Source organism: Helianthus annuus, chromosome 11, assembly GCF_002127325.2.
Source record: "Helianthus annuus cultivar XRQ/B chromosome 11, HanXRQr2.0-SUNRISE, whole genome shotgun sequence".
In the NCBI taxonomy this organism is placed as follows: domain Eukaryota; kingdom Viridiplantae; phylum Streptophyta; class Magnoliopsida; order Asterales; family Asteraceae; genus Helianthus; species Helianthus annuus.
This window is the reverse complement of record NC_035443.2, coordinates 158872359-158892700: the sequence shown is the minus strand read 5'-3', so window position 1 is coordinate 158892700 and position 20342 is coordinate 158872359. Positions and strand designations below refer to the sequence as shown.

Genomic DNA, 20342 nt, shown 5'->3' with positions numbered 1-20342 from the left:
TAAGAAAGGTAAACTGAGCCCGAGATACATAGGACCTTTTGAGGTTATCGAACGCGTCGGATCAGTTGCTTACAAGTTAAACTTGCCTGAAGAACTTAGCGCTATACATAATGTGTTCCACATCTGTAATCTGAAGAAGTGTTTCGCTGACGAATCACTGGTTATACCGCATACAGATGTACACATAGATGAAAGCTTGAAGTTTGTGGAAAAACCATTTTCGATTGAGGATCGACAAGTGAAGAAGCTCCGAAGAAAGTACATACCTATTGTTAAGGTCAAGTGGGATGCCCGTAGAGGTCCCGAATACACCTGGGAGGTAGAATCCGCAATGAAAGAAAAATACCCTCATTTGTTCCAGTAAATCTCGAGGTCGAGATTTCTTTTAAGGGGGTGAGGATGTAACACCTCGGAAATTTACGTCCAATAATGCATTTACACGTGTCATGGGCTTTGAACATGAGAAAACATACTTTAGAGGGACTAAAGTTGACAAACAGTGAAATTATGGAATATAAGGGTCCAAAGTGTCAACAACGGATAAATAGGCTCTACAATAACCCTACATGGTGTTTATAACCCTAAACGGATGAATCATGGATCATACGAAGCGGAAAATATAAGAAAGTGAGGAATTACAAACTACAGGGACTAAAAGTGTCAACATGTTGAATTTATACCTCTGAGTGATCTCTTGGCAAACCCGAAGCTTTGTAATGATAAAATATACTCACTAGATTATGTGGTAAAAATTTCATGAAGTTTCGTTATCGTATGAGAAAGTTATGACCAAAACCGTACATGAAGGGTTAAAAGCGTCAACGTCGAATTTCATGACTTTTCGGGTGAGCGCAAACTTAACCGAGGACTTTACCATGTTGGTAAATGTCCCAAGGTCCTTAAAAATCAAGTTAGAGGGTCTAAGGATCAAGATAAACGGCCAAAACCTCGTAACCAAAGATCAGGGACCAAACTACAACATTTAAACAAATTTTGTGGATCTGCAAGCCCAGGCGGCCCGCCTGGGCACCCTTAAGCGGGCCGCGACCCACGCCCAGCTCCAGAAATTCGCGAACAGCAGCATTTGGGTCCGTTTTGCGAGTTGATGACAGCTTTCAGCACCTCCCAAATGCACCAATCGAATTACATGCATGCTAGGACACTTGTGACCATCTTACAACTCCTGTAACACCTTAAAAGCAGATCAAATCTTCATAAAAAGGGTCTTGAGTTAGAAACATATGAACACTTGAACTCTCAAAATTCACAAGGCAACTCCTGGAGCTTTTCTGGACATCAAGGCACCTTCATAGTGATCTCTAAGCTTCATTAGGACTCTTGTAAGCATTCATAACCTTCTCTAATTCGTTCTAGCTTAGATTTTTAGCCAAAAGTCAATCCGTCGCAACTCTAGTTTGACTTTTTGATTAAACGAAAATGGCTCAGTCATTTCTCAAATTGAAAGTACCTACAAGTTGGTATTTATGTGGGAAACAAACCCTCAAAAGGGTATTTTCTGATTCCCACTCTAAGCATGATTATTGTCGAGTCAAAGTTGTTCTTAAAAAGTCAACAGAACGTGTTTTTGCAAAATCTAGCATAAATGGTAATATAGATTACATGCAATCAGTTTGATCATCAAAATAACTTTGTAATGAATGTAAGAATATGTTTTATCATGATCAACTCGACAATTTTTAGTATAAACCCGGGTCGGAACCGAAAGTCTTATAAAATGACTTTTTCTTTGACTCTCGATTCGGATCTGTGCATGCATGTTTGAGATCTGCCTTAGAGCTTATTTTGGACCATTTTTAATTATGTGCAACTCTCTGAGATTTTACAACTTGATTCAACACTTGTCCGATTCATATGCATGTTACCGGTTTATGCTTAAATATGACTATTTTGCCCTTTTTGCTATAAAACGTGATTCTTGGAAAAGTGAAAGAGTAGAAACCTTTATTACTAAATTATAAACTTGCACCGAAAATTTGATATCAGTTGAAGGTCCAGATTTAGAGTTATGCCCGATATCGTAAATCTAAAGCTTTATGTTGAATAAACGGCGTAAATAGCATATAACCTATTTAAGCCCACTTTTTGATACCAAACTTTTTTTCAACTGATGTTATATAATATTTTGGGATTTTTGAAGATTTTTATTTAATTTTTGGTTGACCGTATCATAGGCCTCTAAGTTTAATTCGGTTAATACCGGTTTTGACCTTTTAAGCCATAAAATGAGTTTTATAAATCTTTTGACCCCAAACCTTTTTCTACTGATTTTAGTTGTTAAATAAAATATTTTGAGCATTCTGGAAATATAAAAATATCAGCTTTCCTTTGAAAACCCGGAAACGGCTCTAAATCGCCTTTTTAAAGCATTTTTAACGCATAGTATGTACTATAACCATATTAAGCGTATAAGGGTTATACCTACTGATGTTTTTAACATATTTTTATAAAATAACAGTAAGTATAAGTTTTTGAACTCAGGTTTCCAGTTTTGACCGTTTAAGCCCTTGTGAAATTACTAAAATACCCCTAAGGTGCATAGTTCGATTTTAAATGATAAGTTTCATATATGGGTCATACCCTACTGTTATAATATGTCAAATTAAGTATATCTATATATATTAATAAATGAGATGATTTGGGCCATTTGTCTTTGAATGATGGAGCCATTTTGCTTATGTGGCATCCATTGGTTTAGTGGAGGTTGATTTTAAGAGGGAATCCATTCTAAGTAAAACATTTTCTTCTTGGACGCGGGATCCGTTTTATTTCGGGTCATACCATACCCGTGATATAAATACGCTTCTTCTCTTCCTACACCTTAAACCCTAATTTTGATATCCTATCATTCTGGTCGTTTCACTTAGTTTCGCAAAGAAGATAACGATTGTTCATCCCCGAAAATCCTAATAGCATCAGCAATCATCAAGCATGGGCATAATCCAGTGTAAATCTTTGATTCTTGCTTCCAATTTATGATTCTCGGTATGTTTCTTGCTTCCAATTTATCGATCCTTGATTTCTGTATTCATATAATGTTTCTGTTTACTACCTAATGTTGGGGGTTTTTCACCATATCTGAAACCATAAGAACAAATTATAATCAACCTAATGATAGTGAAAGGGTTTGTTGTTTAATTGTATGATAAACCTTAAAAGTTATAATATCTGAAACCCTACTTGCAAATTATATTCAAATTAAATGATAGTGAAAGGGTTTTCTGTTTAATGATATGATAAACCCTAAAAGTATATTTATTTTGTGCGATTTGTGTTTCTATTGTAATGCGTGATTATATATTTATTTTGCTTTTCAATTCGTTTGATACCATGTTATGTGCTGGTATTTTTTGAAACAATGATTTTGTCGGTATTTTTATGTACACCAGCTTCTTCTGAAGCACATTTGTGTATATTTCTTTGTCTGGAAACTTTGTCAGTCGTTAATATAATTTTGTGTTTACCTGATACTCTAATATGTTTCTAACTTTTTAATTGTGCTTTATTAATGTGTTTAATAGCGAATCATCATTGCTTCTTCAGTTATGTTTTGGACTCCACACAATCAGAACTGGTAATTCTTTTTTATAGATTACCTATTCAATTTGTTTTAAAATTTGTAGAATGTCTTTATTAAAGAATTAATTGGTGGAACATATGATACTAATAAACTCATTGATTATCCATCAAGCTATCTCCTAAAAAATCTTGAAGAATTGTATGTACAAAGAGAGAGTTTAATGGCGGTTACCAAGAAGGCAGTGGTGGTGGCGCCGATGGTGGTCGAAATCCTGAATTCGGGTCAAGCGTGACGGATAACCTATATTCGAGTCACTAATAAATGGGCCTAAGAAATCAACAAAACGGACTGGATATGGCAGGGCGCCTACGATTCTGATGCTTTTTCTGACCGGAGAATTAGCAAAACAGGTACTTACCTAAGTTGATACGTGTTTGTTCTGTATTTTTGGTTTCTTTGCAAGGTTATACATGCAGTTTACATGGTTTTTGCTATAGGTATATACCGATTTTAAATACTATGGTGAGGCTATGGGTCTGACTTCATGTTGTTTGTATGGTGGAGGTGGAGCATCCATTTCTCCTCAAACTGTACAGTTGAAAAAAGGGGTGGATATTGTTGTCGGAGCAGTCGGTCGTGTTAAGGTAACCCAATGGTTATCTGGTTGCATCTTCTTAGTATAACAGTGCGACGTTTATTTCTGTAAGTGATTCATTGAATTATTTGATAATGATGTGTAGGATCACATTGAGAGAGGGTATCTTGACTTATGCTCATTGAAATCCCGTATCCTTGACGAAGCTGATGAAATGTTGAGGCAAGGTATGCTTTAGGGTTTTAAAAGAATCGTTCGTTAATTGTTCATCTTTCAGTTTCATGATTTATTTGGTTTTAACTTGTATTTTGTGGATGTTGTTTATGGTTATTATTTTATAAGTTTACTTTTTATAATCTTATTTAGTTTTTTATGTAAGTCAAAGGGATATGGATGGACAAAGATAGTGTTCATAATTGACCCGTATTGGAAAATTATCCTTTTTGATCAATGTGTAGGCCGTTCAAGCGAAGCATCAGGTATGTTCAATCTTCATAATACCAAATCTTCTATTCAATTTGATTCATCATTTCTAATAATTGTCTACTTCGTTGTGGTGCAATTACTTAGGGTTTGGTTTTGGTTCTGGTTCTGGTAAGGCATATTTATTGGAGAAATTTAAGACACTTGACATGTTCATTTTGCAGAATGATTGGGAAGTTGTGAAACATGGTTGGCATGCTCAGGTAGTTGGTGATCCCCCACCCAAATGTAAGAATGTTGTTGAGCCTATCAAGACACTTTGATAATTATTTAGTGTTATTGTAGAGATGAAGAACATACCCAGACAAGAATATGTAGCTCACTTGAGATGGTAATTTGGTGCTACTGATGTGAAACTTTCTGGTGAACCAAAACTCCCCTTTTTTCTGCACCGTTTCTCAATGGACATAAGGTATGAATTTCATATCTTATTTGTTAATTTTGGGCGAAACTGTTCATGGATTTTGATTATTTATGAAGTTAGTTTCTTTATGTTGACTAATTTAGTTAATCTGTTTATATTTCTATGTTGTTTGATTATAGGGTAAACGTGCATCCTAAGGTTAGGTACGTCAAACCAATTTTTGTTCAAGTAACCTTTGTTTCTTTTATTGCTTCTTCCAACTAAGCATTGAAAGTTCACCAATACCATCTGCCTTGTGACTGCGAGAGGGTATTTGAGTATTTGACTATAAGTAGGTGTTGTTTCTAATGATTCAGATGATAAATCAAATATATTTATTCTGCAATTTACCAAAGTGATGCTTATATGTTGTATTCATGGGCGAAGGATAAGAGGGGCGGGGAGGGGCGCCCGCCCCCCCCCCCCCCCCCCCCCCCCGAATTTTTCGCTCAGTAGTGTTATATGTGTAGTTTTCGTATAGAAATTTGTGGGTATATACGTTTGCGCCCCCCGATTCTATAGAAATTTTTGGGTATATACGTTCCCCCCCCCCCCCCCCCGGCCGAAAAATTCAAGCTTCGCCACTGGTTGTATTAATCATATATCATATATAATTTATATATGATATGAAGATAACTTAAAAGTAAGTTTTAGAAGGTGCATTATGTGTTTTGTGTTTTGCATACAAGGATGATTTTAGAAATTCTGATGGTGAAGAAGACCATCCTGCTCATAGCCTTTTACTTGATCCAACCAACTATTCTTCAATTGAAAGTAATTTGACTTGTGCTGGCTTAGCAGGACTACGGGTGAGATGATTATATTGCATTATTTTAATTGTATTATGTGTTGATTGATATCAAAGACGATTTAAGTAAAGAAATTGTTGTGTTAGTGTTGTAAGGATCTTTCTTGTAAAGAGGCTCGCCAAGCAATTGAAGACTCCAGAGCTTCTGGTATTCAAGTAATGGCTATAACAGGGTTAACAAGAATACAACAAAAGCAATTTGTCATGAGATAGGTGTGTTTAGGCCGGATGAAGACATTAGTTCAAATAGCATAACAGGATGACAGTTGATGGAACACCGTGACCCAAAAAGTCATTTGGCTAAAAAAGGTGGACTTCTTTTTTCCACGGCTGAACCACATCACAAGCAAGAGATAGTGAGGCTGCTCAAGGATGTTGTTGAAGTGGTTGCGATGACTAGAGATGGGGTTAATGTTTAATCCACTTTCATTATTTAATTATATTTTATGACCATGTTGACTGTGCTACTTATTTAGTTTGTTCTATCGCCAATTAGAAGTGGGATTTTCACATGACATATTTGTAGAATGGGCTACCGATGTAAGAAATCTTGTGTTTTTTTACTGAAAGGGGCCAGGTACGTTCTAAGTTATCTCATAACTTTTATCTTCTGTGTTTAGACTCAAGTACCTCACTTAGTGGTCTTATCTTGCATAATAAACATATTCTCATTACTTATAATTTTATTTTTAGTTTGGTACTCGTGCAAGAATGCTTCAATTAGACCCACCTTCTAATGCCATTATAGTTAACCGATCTAAAAGGGTTCCACTGGTTCGGGAAGAGTTAGCTACATACGAAGAAGAGCAAGAAACGATTAAAAAGGAAGTGGCTTTAAAAGCCACTCTTGTGAAAGAAGAGGAGTCGAAAGCTGTGGTTGATGCTGATGTTAGCAAAACTGACCCAATGCTAATTGACGACCATACGAAAGTGGATGGTAATTCAATGTTGTTTTTTTATTATGCTACTGAGTTTAAGTTACCATTCCCAGGTCTCTGTTTAAAGTTGTTTTATGACTAAAATGTAAAATATGAACTAGGGCTAACTACAAGAACCTAAAACTAACTTTGTGCTTTTTCCTTATTTTAGCAACCTTTTGCAAAGAATTCACAAACAAGAGCTCATCGTTTTTTCCTTCTTTTTTATGAAATTTTTCTTTATTAACTTCATTTTTTTGTTCTTAAGAGGAACTGCTAATGGAATTGACTTGATGAGGAAACATGACCTAATTGATGTTGTTGAAGCAAGTGTGATGTCGTGTTCACTTATAATGTACGTAAGTACCTTTTTATCTTATGATTTTCCTCAAGTAAATAATGGTGTCTCTTTCCTTTGATTTTCCTCAAGTAAATGATGGTGTGTTTTTTCTCCATTATTTTTATACACGAGTCTTCAATTATTTGATGTAGAGGTAGCTGTTGTTGCTATTGTTGACATTCTTCACATAACTCATGCTACGGTACCTATGATAAGTAAACTGTTTTCTCATTTTTATATGGTCATCTAATATCTCTCTATAAATATATATATAGTACTATAATTATTTATAGTTATTGATAATAGCATAGAAATCATTTTTTATTTGGATATAGTTTTAGACCTTTGGTGGGTTATCTCACTGAGGATTATGGGTGTGTGAGAAGTATTGGGGTGTCAAGAGGTGTTTGGAAGATCATGATGAGCCCAAGGGTTTACTATACTAAAAAAAGGTTATGGAGTCATTTGTGTACAATAATAAAAATGGAGAAATAATTGAGTCAACGACCCACATGGTCAATGAATAGGTGTTGTAGCAGGTGCAAAACTTATTGTTGGCTTGGAGTTAACATCAATCAATAGTGTGGAAAGTCATCTATAGTCAAAGTAACAAGTTGCAGTCAACTGATAGTCAAGACCCTAGAGGAGATGAAGCTCAATAAAGTGATGGCAACCGGTGGATATGGAGTATCTGTCTTTTTTTTATTGCAGCAGTACCATGATCATCAAGACTGGTGTTTTCTCAGTATTTGGATCATTTTTATATGGGTCGGTATCTAAGTAAAATCCCGCAAGTCAAAGCTAGAAAACAGCCAACATATTTCAAAGATCAGGCCATGCTGTAATGTTTCATAGTCAAATTTCAAACATCTTATGGATGGTCAAAATGTGGCCTACAAAAGTCAAACCTGGTTAGAGTATGCAGAAATAGTCAAAGACCCAATAAGTATCTTGGGTCAGGCCTTTTATTGGGCCGGGTAGGATGGATAATAAGATAACATTGGTTTAGGCAGGAAGGTTGTTATGGGCCTTTATTTGTTTCTAATGGACAGAAAATGTTTTAAGATTTCCAGCCATGGTTTCAATGCCCATTTGAGCAAACTATTGTGTACAAGTTAATTGTTTAATATTAGCATAGTATTGCAACATGAAAATCCTACCATATATAAACATCAATATATTGGTAATGTCGTAATATATTGGAATTGACATCAATATCGAACAAGTTTTATTCAAAATGAATGATAAGTTAACACATGTTGCTATCATGTGCATTTAACCTTTCTTACAATCAAGAAAAGAATATTAGTTTGTACGTCCTTCAGTCCAACCTAAATTGAAATTGAAGGGATGATAAGTCATCTAGATTATGTGAATAAATTCGAATGGAACTGTAGGCAAAGATACTTGCCTTAGGTGCTCATTGATGGTACATGTAAGCAGATTTTATTTTATATACATCTTAGTACCATACACAAATTAGCTTATATTTCAATTAACGCAAATTATGGCTCTGTACAAATAGAAAAATTTTAAGAAACCGAATTAAAAATTTGTGGTGGAGATAAGGGAAAGAGGATAGTTTAGAGGTTAAAAATGTTATTTATATACTTTTATTTATTGTAAATTAAATTTTCCTACCCGGATAGTTTAGAGGTTAAAAACGCAAATTATGGCTCTTTACAAATTCGGTTTGATTAAGTGGTATTACATACACACATGCATTTCTTTATTTATTTTTACTGTAAAAGTGAGGTGTGGCGTGGAGTTTTTGAATGGTTTAGTGTTGGAAGAAAAAGTAAGTTTGTAATTGTTGAGGTTTGGAATGATGTGGCAAGTGATGTGACGGGTTTGGATTTTGGGCTTTAACCAGCGTTTTGCATGCTCTTAGTATGAGAGTGATTATGATTAGATGTTTTTAGTATGATAACTCATATCTGAAGCACCTTATGTCAAGAGAAGAGATGCTTCCAACAACTTATAAAATTTTGAATAAAAGTAGAGTTGCATTTGTTTTTAAATTTAATTGTCCAACTAATCTATATTTGAAAATTATTTTTAATTTTAAAGATGTTAACATTTAATTAATATACCTTATTAGTCACACATTATTCATTATTTAAAATATATATAAAATTGTGTTTAAGAAAATTTAAATATCCGATCCGCGAGTACTCGCGGGTTATAACCTAGTTTACTGTATAAATCAGACCTGTAACTCAGATTTCCAATTTAACTCTTTTATAATCTTTTAAATGACCAAAATGCCCTTATAAGGCATAAATTGAGTTTAAATTCATTCGGGGCATAATAGGACATAACTTACTGATATTATGACATATTTAAGACATATTATCCCAGGGAACTTGCATATGACTCTTATGGTTACCCGTAACGCTCTTTTAGCATTCGGTTCGGTTTATGTAACTAGTTTGCATAAATTGACCGAAACAGGTTAAACATTATCATTTTTGTCTCAAAATCCAGAATGTATTTAGCATACCCAAATTATACAAGTATTCAAACTTGTCGGGTCTAAATCACATTCTATCCGGTCTTCGCTTAATCGTGCGCTTGAACCGTATCGTCCTTAAAACTAACCGGTCTAAGCTTAGGCTTAAATAAAGACCCGTTAGGAATCTAATGGGTTATTATAAACCTTTGTTCCAGAATAGGAGACCCAGTAAAAGCTACCTTCACTTGCTAATTGTGATTCATACTTACCAATGTAAATACTTTTAACTTATTTTTATACGGGCTTGGGGTACGGTATATAAAAATACCGCTTGGTCCGGCATGGAATTCTTTAATCGAATAGTGGTTAAATTTATTGAGATGACCTTGTTTTGAAGGTGTTTAATTGCTTAAAGCCTTTGGGGGGTTAATGACCATGTCCCGGATATCCTTGGCATCATCTTACGAGATGGCCACGACCTGAGCACGGGGTGTAGGCGTACACCCGTCAGTGTATAACTCTATATTGTGGTGTGTCTATTGATCTTTAACCCGGTCTACGGATCGGGCTACTGAACGCATAAGTAACATGTAAATCCCTTACAAGATTATATTGCATAATTATCCCAAGTTATAAAAATATTTTATGCCATGTGCATTTAAATCAATTTTCAATCTTTTCAAAATGAGTCAGTTAATTTGTATTTACCAGTGTAAACTGACGTATTTTCCCAAAAGGTTAAGTGCAGGTACTACACGTAATAGGCTGGCTGTCTTCTAGAGCGTCCACAATAAGTCTCGCAAGCTTGGACGACAATAAAACTGTTGAACAATATCTTATTTTTCTTTAATCCGCCTGTGGATCCATTTCAACTACTAGTGATATTTGATATTACATTCTATTAAAGTTGAAATGAATCTAACTTTGCTTCCGCTGTGCATTTATATATTGTGTTGTTTGTCTATGATGATGCCAACTACGTCACTATACCCCCCATCGGGCCCACCGGTGACACGTGGAAATTAGGGGTGTGACAGTTCTCATCGAGCCATGGAGGAGGATTGGCTTCACATGCGACGTTTGTTCTTTTCCCGTTTTCCCCCTCCTCCACCGCTATCAACATAGGGCTATTTTGTACGACACGGGTGGACTTTTGTTGAGAAGATGGCGATTGCACAGATTGCACAGCTTTTGGGAGACTGCATATTGATCCTGAGTTTTGTTGTTATGTATATTGGATATTGTTGACACTGACTTGATATTTTGGACTGGGGTGATGTAGCCCTTAGTCGTTGATGTTGTATGATACAGTTATGTACTTGTACACTTTACATTGTGGTCTCGATTATGGCAATGCAATCGCAGTATTCTCATCACCTGTGATGTTTGATTGATTATTTATGTTCTATAACATGAGATGTTATGTGGTTGAATTATTTGTAACATGGTGTTAGGCCCTAAAGTGTGAGACTGACGCATCAAATTAATACAACGGGCTATGGTTACGAACTGGGCTTTACTGGGTTAGTTATATTAGGTTTTGGACCTTTATAGGTCATTTGGGCCAAGCTTTAGGCCATGTGGGCCAAGCAGGCCCAAGGGGAGCCCATGTAGGGAAGTGGGCTTGACTTAGTATATAAACAAGTTTCTAACTTGTTTTAGGGTTTGAACCTCTTTGTTACAAAAGTTCTAAAGAAGCTAGAGAGAGGCAATTGTGGTGTAGGAACTTGTACCAGACGGTTTTGCTAGTTGATAGTAATAGAATCGTGTGCAAGTTTGAAAGGTGATTCGGTTTGTTTTTCGTGTTTCATATTTTTTTCGGTTTATCTTGAATAATCTTGTGATTGGATTCCGCACTCTCACAAGATTAGGTTTGATATCATTGAAAGATTCGTTTCACGGGACTTACAAGTGGTATCAGAGCCTTTAGAACCTATTCTAGGCTCGGTTTGATATCAAAGATTCAAGTTTTTCCGATATTTTTGTTCGGTGTTCTTCGTGTTCTTCGCGTTCTTCGTTTGTTCATCGGCTTTTTATCGAAAATCGGTATATTTTGGTGTTTTGATCATTTTGGAAGTTGTTAAATGATTAGGGATATTGTTTTATTTTTGAAAAGATTTGAAATTGAAATTTGATTTGAAAATCCATTATTTTCGAAACAACTGTTTCCAATTCAATATTTTTCAAAATTTTCAACAATTTCCTAATTAAAAAATTCTATCAACAGCTTACATCCACTCTTTGACATTTCAAATGTTTTTAAAATTTTAAAAGGATTTCTGAAAATCCCAAGATTTTCGGGCTTGTTGGAGTTCTCGAGTCGTTCTGTCCGAGTCGCAACCGCATCCATCGTTCCGACTAGCAACCAGCCCATCATCTCATCTCTGACTCGCAACCACCTACACGGTTTCGAGTTATCCCGTCTTGAGTCGCAACCTCCATTGTCGCAACCACGGTTTCGAGTCCATCGCTCCACAGTCGCAATCAAGGTTTCGGCTCTTCACGGTATTGTTCCGACTCGCACCTTCAATCATCACCATATAATCACTAGTCTCGAGTAGCAATCTTAGTTCCGAGTCGCAACCGAGTTCTCGAGTCGCAACGTTCACCACCTCCAGTCGCAATCTCCATTGAAGTCGTAATCACCGTTCCGACTTGTCCACTCGCAACCTGCAACAATCATCATCATTTCAGTCGCAACGACGGTTCCGAGTCCCACATTTTCGACTCGCAAACTCCATCTCCGAGCATCACCGCTGGCAACCACCGTCTCCATCATCTCCGTCTAGCAATCATATTCATTGGTTATCATTCACTGTTCAGGTAGAAAAGAGCTTTCGGAATCACTGCTTGATAATCATCCGAAGTATCCGTTCATCATCTCAAAACAACCAGTGACAACTATCACGTTCATAGCAACCTTCTCGTCACCGTCGGACCATTACTGATCATCTCCATCACCACCGTAGCATCACCAACGATAAACACTGAACCACCACCTCTCATCCTCGGCATCATATTTCCGATCACCTCCGGTTGTCTTCTCCGATCTGTACTTCGTCTCCGACCAACCCGTTCCGCATCACCATATATCACTTCTCCACCACGTCATCATCTTCACCATCTCAAACAATCACCATTGTTAATCACCATCATCGCTAACCTCCTCCGGCTATCATCATCATCCGTTCTTCTTGAACCGCACCACCGCACTGTCACCGTCTTCCGCTACCATCGTCATTACATCCAATCATTCCTCTCCGGTCATATTCTTCACGCCATTCATCACTGATATCGGTGTGGCGGCGGAGTTAAAAGTTTAGGGTTTTCGGTTGTTTCGTTTTCAAAACGAAGGAGACAGAACTTACGTTGTTAATATAATTGTTTTGTTTAATAAAAACATAATCATTAGGTCATTATTACACAATCATTAATTATAATAATAATTATAATATTATTAATAATAATATAGTATTTCTTTATATTAAAAAAAAAATTTATCAAAAAAAAAAAAAACAAACAAAATTAAAAATAAAAATAAAAATAAAAAAAGGGGATTGTTTGTTTGCGAAAACGGTTTTGACAGGTTTTTGAGGTGTGATTTCGAAAGCGGGTTCGTTCCTTCGCGTGCAACGAGTTTGAGTTAGCAAGTACACGGGTTCTCGTTTTTGAGCTTGTATTGAGCAAATTGTTAAACGAACACATTTTTGGGAATCATATCTTAAAATGTCTTCTAAAGGAGAGGTGCTTAAACAGGAACTTGAAGGGTTCAAATACTCATATGGTGAATCCATAGAAGCACTTACAGGCCGGTTCGCTGAACTGCTCTCTGAAATGGAAAAAGCAGAAATGGTGGTGTCTAATCGCATGAGCAACAGAAAGCTTCTGGAGGCTATACAAGAGATTCCAGATCAGGCGAACTGTAGTTGGTTTCGAAATGTTCATTAGATAATAGTGACAACCGACGGCCACTGTTACAAAATGAAGTCAGATGAGCTGATCTCACTAATCAAATCCTATGGCAATGCTGACTCATCACAAAATTCAGCATTTATGTTTAACAAACCCCTGGCTCGAGAAATTACTAAAGAACGTGAAGAGATAATTTCTGTCTTTTGCACTCCTGAGTGTAGAGAAAGAAATGAGGCATATCAGTTACACAACGCTGAGTTGATTCAAGATTACAAAGATATTAAAAATAAAAACTTTACTTTGGCCAAATATGAAAAACTTTACAAAGAAAAAATTGAGGCCCAAAGAAAAGATATCGTTCAATTAAAAGAAGATCTCAGCGCCAAGAACTGTAATTTTTTAGATGCTCTAGCAACAATTAGTGACTTGACCAAAGAACTAGAAGATTTAAAGGTCAAATATCAGGTAAATGAAATTAATATTAAAAAGTTTGACACTTCTAGTAATTTGGTCAAGAACATTTGTGACATACAACTAGAGTACAAAGAAAAGAAAGGGGCTGGTCTGGGATACACAAAAACTCCTCCTCCATACAATCATAATTATACTTATATGCCTTTCACGGAAGAGGAGTTAATGAATGAAAGTAAAATGACTTACGGTCCTAAAACTGATAAGTCATCAATCAACAGCAGACCTGTTGATAAAGAAGCGACTCCTTCGATAAATCTTGTTTCCAAGGGTACTTTTGATCCTAATGCTTCGTCTTCTCTTGCAGATGAAGTTAAAGTTGAAGGTGTCGTTGAAAATGAACAAGCGTCAAGTTCTCATGTGTGTGACATTTTTGGCTCATTTTTGCAATCTATGTTGAAGAATGTCAGGCCTGATGGTTTGGGTGAAAACGTTGATGCTTGTGTTAGAGAGACTGAATCGACAAACAAAACGAATGAGCCGGCTGAACCGTCTGATTCCAAACGCGAATCACCTGAAGCAGCTGATTCTGAGAAATTGGAATCAGTTGATCCTGGTGAATTCAGCTCAAGGATGTCATGTGCAGAACCGACTTGTGCTGAAAATTCGTCAAAGGTTTCAGCTGAAATTTCTGCTACAGTTTCTGGTATTTCATCCAACAAACCAGAACTCTCCGATTCTGTCAAAGCTGACGACATGCAGGAAAAAGTGAAGATTGACGTAACCAAGGCTCCAAGTGCGCAAGCTGAACAGTCTGAACCTTCTATTCGTGATGAAAAGGTTCAGATCAAGCAACAAGAGCCAAAGCAAGCAGGAAAAGGACGCGGAAATAAGAAGCCTAAACATCAAAGACAAGCAGGCTCTCCACAGTCCTCAACGGGCAGCAATAGTCATCAAAAGGCCCGTGATGTGAAAAATGCCTTTGTTAAGCCAGTCAGTAATGGCAAATGTGAAAAATATGCATTTGACTGTGCTAACAAAGCTTTCGGAAAGACTGGTGAGATTTCTGAACATGACGTGCAGTCTACTCAAAACAAGAAAACTCAGAAGAAATCTCCACCACAGAAGGCCCCTGCAAACGACAAGTATAGGCATCCAAATTCATCGTCGTCTGCAAGAAATGTGCAACAAAATCAAGCACAGAAAGGACCGGTTCGTCCTTCAGGGTCTTCAAGAGCAAATCCAGCTGATCAGAATGCATTCTACGTAAAGAGACAAACATGCTTCAATTGCGGCATTGCTGGTCACATTGCTCGAAATTGCAAACATCGTCCCTATGTACCCTACTATATGCAAAATCAGAGGGTTACATCAAAGGATAACTACCATTCTAAGCCGATGAAGGTATCTTCACCTAAGGCAATGAAGAATGTGAATCCCAAGGTTAAACCTTCTGATGGGGATTGGAACGCTGCCAAAAACAAACGCAAAGCTTTTCAGGAACAAAAACGTTTTTCTAAAACTAACAAGTCTGAAACAGCTAAAGTTGCTCAATCGAAGGCAACAAATGCGTTTGCTAAGCCGAAACAAATTTGGAAACCTAAATCCAAGGCAGTAATGTCTTCAATCCTTGAAATTAAAGGGGACTTGTGTTTGAAAGAAGTGTCTTATTTTGATGCTTCAGGTAATCCCAGGACCACGATGGCCTGGGTACCCATGTCTTACTAATCTCCTTACTTTTCAGGAACAACTAAGGAGGAGCTGTTGACAATCTCTGGAATGTTGATAGCGGTTGTTCCAGAGATAAAACGGGTAACATTTCACTGTTGCAAAAAGTTCAAATTTTCTTTACAGATGATATGTTTCCTTTGGAGGAGATTAGAGAAGTAAGATAAGATCAGCAAAAGGTACCGTTTAAATTCAGTACTTTGATTTGAATTTGATTAGTCTTCAGTCTGATGACAGAACGGTTAAGCAAAAATATTTTTCTCTCTTTTTCTTAGTTTATAACTAGGGCTGTAAACGAACCGAACGAACACGAACAAGGGCATGTTCGTGTTCGTTCGTTAAGGAAATTAACATGTTCGCGAACTGTTCACGAACGCATACCGAACATAAGTTTATGTTCGTGTTCGTTCGTTAAGGAAATTCAGTTGTTCACGAACAGTTCGTGAACACTGGTCTCGAACACAAACGAACGCAAGCGAACACAAAAGAACGCAAACGAACATTTAACTTGAAAATAAAAAAATAAAAATATAGTTATCCTTAAACATTGGATATAAGTAGTTAAATACAACCATCAAATGATAAATCAAAACACAAGAAGTCTAATACACCACCAAACGATGAATCAACTTTAACTAACTTATACGTAATTATCCCAAAAAATGTCTTAGCATGTCCATATTTTAGCTAACTTAGAAAAAAAATAGGGTTTCAAGTTTTCAATATGTTTAGATAAAAGATTTATTATATATATTTTTTAATATAATCAAACAAACACGGACGAACGTAACCGAACGTTCACGAACGCAGTCGAACGAACGAGACCTATGTCCGTGTTCGTTCGCTAAGCTAACCGAACGAAATTTTTTGTTCTTGTTCGTTCGTTAAGCTAATCGAACGAACATAAACGAACTTCCCGCCGAACGGTTCACGAACTGTTCGCTGAACGTTCGGTTCGTTTACAGCCCTATTTATAACTTTGTACATAAAGTGTTCTTTCTCTAGTAAATGGTAAATTTGCGCAAAAATACAAGATTTATGCACAAATTTAGGGGGGGAGAGGAACATATAGATAGATATAGAGTCTTGGGGGAGAAAACTCTCAGAAAAGAAAAATTCAAAAAGAGTTTGCTGTATATATATGCATTGTTTTAGGGGGAGAAAATGAGAAAAATGAAAAAGCCAAAAAGAAAAATTGCATGATATGGGAAGTGAAATAAATGTTTGTGCTAAAGGGTTTTGACTAACACATGTAAGGTGCCATAGCTGAAAAGACTAGGATCTACTGCGATATGTCGACAGGCTTGACGCTCAAAATGATAAAAGATATTAAGTGATATAAACATAACAAACTATGTACCATGTGGGTAACATACCAACGGCGTATGATTTTATGGTCTTAAATCTTGCGCTGATAGATAGCCAACATCTGAGGTTTCGGGTCTTTATATTGTTGAATCATCCGGGGATATCTTGGTTGTCCTTCTGCTTAGAACTAAAATTGTACATGACCCCAGGAAAGAAAGTCACTTGGAATTAGCTCATTTCTATTTGAATGTCTGTATGTTGTCCCGATACACACAATTTTGATCTGATTCTGAAATCTTCTCTGAAAAAAGTCGTGTACCTCCTCTGCTGCATCCAGATATATGCTGACCTGGAGGTGCTAGGCAACGTCAGCTTCTGCTGCATCTAGATACATGCTGACCTAGCTGTACGTTGTCGCGCTATAGATCTAATACACCCGAAAGAGGCCCTCTAGTGCCCAAAAGAAACCCCAAGAAACCTATATCAAATTGAGAAAAACTCATTTGATCTGTATATTATACCATCTCTGCTTAAGATCTATTCTGTTCTCTTCTCAACCCACTCCCAGTTAAGATTTCAGAAATCTGGATTGGACTTGTGAAATATGTGGTAGGGAAGATACTTGCATGATAGAGTGTGCTGTTTATATTTCCAGGATTTGATTAGTATTTATTTGGGTGTTCATTGTTAAGAAATCAAAACATGATAAAACAGATTATATGCAGACCTAGACTCAGTCAGGATATCTTAAAGGATGACATCAGTATACTCATCTGTTACGATGAATCGTTGTGCTTACCTTGATCGTGGGGGTATGCCTTGGAATGGGACACATGGGTATAATAGGATAATATTACCTTAAGCATATCACGAAGTTGAAAATTGAAAGTTGAGCGTTAAAGTTTAAGTGGACAAACATATTGGCAATCGCATAGACCAGTTTGATTAGGCTCGTACTGAAAAGTGTTCCTTAGTTTGCCTTAGAACGAATTTTGATCCCATTGCAATTGTAATTGTATATTATGGTAGCTGTTTATATTTGAGTTTTTATTTGTTTTTAGTTCTTTAAAAATTAAAAAAAAAATAGAGAATTCCAAAAATCCAAAAATAGAGTGATTATTTGTTTTCTTAAAAATTAAAAAAAAAATAACCGTTCTTGAAGATTTGACTGATCATCAAAAGTTAAGAGAATTTAAATTGTGAAATTTGATGTACCTAGTATTCATATGGTACTCTCCCTGTTGCATAAGAAATGTTTGCTTATGAGTTTGTGAGCATGTGCAGAACTTGATTTCAATCAAGAACGGGGATTGATGAAGACTGAGATGCTGTTAGCTGCTGAAGAAGCCAAAAGCATCACAACAACAAGATGTACCTGAGTCAGAAGAACCGGATACGAGACGCCGTCTGACAATGAAAGTGCATTTGAAGAAGTACCGTGAACCTGCTTGAAAGACAAAGACTGAAGAAGAAAAGAGCTGTTGAGAATCCTCCTCTCACATTCTTTTTAACAAGATTTTCAAGCAAATGCTGATCGTGATTCTGATATGAAGCTAACCACAAGAGCTGAAGAAAGAGACCCAGTGCTGAGAGTTCAGAAGTCAAGAACTTCCACAACATCTGCAGCTTAGAGACAACCATAGATTTCGTTGAAGACGTTGCTGAATTCAAGTTATGAAGACAATTTGATGGCATCAGTCTAGGGGGAGATTGTTAGGCCCTAAAGTGTGAGACTGACGCATCAAATTAATACAACGGGCTATGGTTACGAACTGGGCTTTACTGGGTTAGTTATATTAGGTTTTGGACCTTTATAGGTCATTTGGGCCAAGCTTTAGGCCATGTGGGCCAAGCAGGCCCAAGGGGAGCCCATGTAGGGAAGTGGGCTTGACTTAGTATATAAACAAGTTTCTAACTTGTTTTAGGGTTTGAACCTCTTTGTTACAAAAGTTCTAAAGAAGCTAGAGAGAGGCAATTGTGGTGTAGGAACTTGTACCAGACGGTTTTGCTAGTTGATAGTAATAGAATCGTGTGCAAGTTTGAAAGGTGATTCGGTTTGTTTTTCGTGTTTCATATTTTTTTCGGTTTATCTTGAATAATCTTGTGATTGGATTCCGCACTCTCACAAGATTAGGTTTGATATCATTGAAAGATCCGTTTCACGGGACTTACACATGGGATGTTATGTGTTTGGTTTATTTTAACATGAGATGTTATGTATTATTACTATCGTTATATACGTACACTTTACTATGACCTGACTTGCGTGAACACATCTTTTAGAAGATGCCACCGAGACGTCAGACACGCATGCCCACCAACGAGGCAGAACTTCAGCAAGTCATCGCTGCCACCATTGTGCAATACGCAGCCTCTGAAGGAGGAACTAGCGGGAGTAATTCTAACAATAATGGCAACAACAATCCGCCTCATGGTAATACTAAGTCATTAACGCATACCATGATACATTGGATATCTCTAGCAAGTTTTCTAATGCCATTCATATAATGCAACGTATGTGCAGGGTGCACCTACAAGCAGTTCCTAGACTGCAAACCTGTAAACTTTGACGGCACCGGAGGTGCTGTTGCTTTTGTTCGATGGGCCGAGAAGACAGAATCAGTTCTCCGCATGAGCAAATGCGCTCCAGACCAGCAAGTTACCTACATTTCTGGGCTATTCTTAGACGGAGCCCTGTCCTGGTGGAACTTACAAGTTCAGACTCTTGGTGAAACCGCTGCATACGCAATGACATGGAACGAGCTGAAAGAGCTCATGCGTAGAAAGTACTGCTCTCGTGCAGAAATTCAAAAGTTGGAAACTGAGTTTTGGCATTTGAAGATGGAAGGTCCGAAAATTGCGGAATATGTTCAAAGGTTTCACGACTTATCTCATGTGGTACCTTATATGGTTACGCCAGAATTCAAGCGGATTGAGCGCTTCATTTGGGGTTTAGCTCCTCAAATCATGAGTATGGTGACCTCTTCAAAGCCGGCGACAATCACTGAGGCAATTGATCTGAGCGTAGCTCTTACTGAAGAAGCCGTCCGTTTAAACAAGTTTTCTGATGTTGAACAAAAGAAGAAGGAGACTCACGTCGAGTCGTCCGGGGGTAACAAAAGAAAATTCTTGAATTTCAAACAAGGCACAAGCAGTGATGGTAGGAAAGGAGAACCAAGCGCACCAGTCTAAGCTACAACTGGTACTGGGAAGAAAGGAAAGGGATATATGGGTATACATCCCAAGTGTAACACCTGCCAGCGTCACCATTCTGGCCGGTGTGGGTCAAAAGTATGCGAAGCTTGTGGAAAAACTGGTCACTCAAAGGATACTTGCTGGGCCACTGTTGGCCAGGGAGGCCAAGGAGGATTTGGGAATAGAAACAATAATCGTGGTGGTATCAAAAATCGCCCACAGGGGAACAATGGAGGAAATAGGAATCGA

The 20342-nt window shown here is 37.2% G+C and overlaps 1 long non-coding RNA gene across 19 annotated transcripts; it reads left to right on the top strand.

Moving 5' to 3' along the window:
* The first annotated feature begins 2847 nt into the window (after positions 1–2847).
* On the top strand, positions 2848–8185 carry LOC110890846. 19 transcript variants are annotated; one of them, XR_004872659.1, is made up of 13 exons: positions 2848–3003; positions 3540–3592; positions 3710–3948; positions 4036–4182; positions 4279–4360; positions 4513–4612; positions 4781–4819; positions 4902–5028; positions 5160–5828; positions 5915–6234; positions 6324–6404; positions 6521–6764; positions 7013–8185. It is a non-coding gene; the product is annotated as an uncharacterized LOC110890846 (long non-coding RNA). The 19 variants fall into 19 exon arrangements; XR_004872661.1 differs by having other exon boundaries at positions 5160–5183; positions 5720–5828; positions 5915–6764; XR_004872657.1 differs by having other exon boundaries at positions 5160–5183; positions 5709–5828; positions 5915–6764.
* Positions 8186–20342: the final 12157 nt, after the last annotated feature.